Source organism: Gekko japonicus, unplaced genomic scaffold (assembly GCF_001447785.1).
Source record: "Gekko japonicus isolate JY-2015 unplaced genomic scaffold, Gekko_japonicus_V1.1 scaffold1909, whole genome shotgun sequence".
Lineage (NCBI taxonomy): Eukaryota > Metazoa > Chordata > Lepidosauria > Squamata > Gekkonidae > Gekko > Gekko japonicus.
In genome coordinates this window covers 140912-142995 of record NW_015160890.1, presented here as the reverse complement: position 1 = coordinate 142995, position 2084 = coordinate 140912, and the positions used below count along the sequence as shown (strand labels likewise).

The following is a 2084-nucleotide window of genomic DNA, read 5'->3' as shown; positions in this document are numbered from 1 at the left end:
AGACTCAAATAAGCCTCTCCCCTGTCCCTGCCTCCTTCTCTCCTTCCCACCCACCAGCCAACCGACCTTTTATTTGCTCCTCGGCTTCAGCGTTCCTCCCTCCCCCGGCCCCGATACAGTCTACCCGGGAACGCCACGGCTCGGGTTGCGCAGTGGGCCCAGAAAGCAGAGCTGCTCTCTCCTGTGCGCAGATATGTTCTCTGGCTCCTGATCCACTCACCAAAATGTTCAGAGCAATAGTGGGTCTTCCCCCTTGAGTCCCACGGGGTAGTGGCCCACGGGAGGGTTGTGGGGCATGAATGTGGCTGTTCAGGTACTTTCTCTTTTGCCTTCCCTTTGGGGCATGCCTTTGCTCCACAGCAAGCTGACAGCCTACGGGACCGCCTTTCCCCGTATATACCCCAGAGAGCACTACGGTCTGGGTCTCAAAATCGGCTGACCCTCCCTGGCCCAAGGGAGGCCAGGCTAGCTGCTACTAGGACCGGGGCCTTCTCGGTGGTGGCCCCTACCTGGTGGAACGAGCTCCCGGAGGAGATCAGGGCCCTGCGGGACCTTTTGCAGTTCCGCAGGGCCTGCAAGACGGAGCTCTTCCGCCAGGCATTTAATTAGGGGCCGCCGCCACTGTAGCGCCCAGCCCGTAACTTTACCATCGAGCGGCTGCCATGAGAGCCGACAAGCAGAAGAACCTCTAGTACTGTTGGAAATCCACTTGAAAGCATTCCATCTAGTTGCATTTTTAACTGCTGCCAGCACTTTGTATTGTACTGATTTCAATTGTGTTTTAATTATGTCAGGAGCTGCGGTGGCTCAAGTGGTTAAGACGCTGAACTGCAGGCTGTGGAAGGTCGGTAGTTCAGCAGTTCGAGACCCAAGTGCGCCGCATGACGGAGTGAGCTCCCGTCTCTAGTTCCAGCTCCTGCCAGCCTAGCAGTTTGAAAGCAAGAAATTGCAAGTAGATAGATAGGTACCGCTTCGGTGGGAAGGTAACAGCGTTCCGTGCGCCTTGGTGTTTCGTCCTGCCGGCCACATGACCACGGAAACGTCTTCGGACAGCGCTGGCTCTTCAGCTTGGAAACGGAGATGAGCACCGCAACCCTAGAGTCGGACTCGACTGGCTTTCGAGCAAGGGAACCTTTACCTTTTAAATTATGTATGCTTCATTCTGTATTTATGTTACCTGGAAGCCGCCCTGGGCCTGCTTTGCGGGGCGGGCGGGGGTACAAATGTGATAATAAATAAATAAATAAATCTTGACTTCCTCACTTGACAACTCTAAAATCTGATCCATGTGGGTGGCGTCAAGGGCAAGACCCCGCTGAGGGTTCGATGAGGACCTTAAGGTTCTCATTAACTTAACACGTTATGCTTTCATGCTGCCTCAGAAACCTTCAGGCTGAGAGCCGGGAGATAAATCTTCTAAATGATTCAATAAATCCGCGTCACCCAGGAGGTTCACGGAAGAACGAAAAGGACATCTGTAAAACTAATTGATAGTTTAAGACCAAAAGGGATCAAGAGCTCCGGAACACTGGGACAGGAGATCACCCCCCCCCCACCCCCGATTAAATTAAACTCTGAGAAATGTTCTCATGAGATCACATATTATGATTGAAATAATTTGGGGAAGAGGACAACTAAAACATACACCATATTTACTTGAAAGGAAGACACCCCTGAATGTAAGATTTGGCGGTCAGGCTGCTGATGGGTCTCCCCAAGTGGGAGCACATCCGACCTGGACTGAAGGTGTTGCACTGGCTGCCAATAGCGTACCGAATCCGCTTCAAAGTGCTGATACTCACCTTTAAAGCCCTATATGGCCAGGGTCCGACCTACCTGAGGGACCGCCTTTCCCCGCATATACCCCCAAGAGCACTTCGGTCGGGGACCCAAAACCGTCTGGTGATCCCAGGTCCCCAGGAGGTAAAACTTGCTGCGACCAGGGCCAGATCCTTCTCAGTGGCGGCCCCTACCTGGTGGAACGAGCTCCCGGAGGAGATCAGGGCCCTGCGGGACCTTATGCAGTTCCGCAGGGCCTGCAAGACGGAGCTCTTCCGCCAGGCTTTCACATAGGGGCCGCCGCT

General features: G+C 53.9%; 1 protein-coding gene across 1 annotated transcript in view; it reads right to left on the bottom strand.

Moving 5' to 3' along the window:
* LOC107120774 (protein transport protein Sec31B-like) overlaps positions 1–2084 on the bottom strand; it is a 32141-nt gene that overhangs the window by 10560 nt on the left and 19497 nt on the right.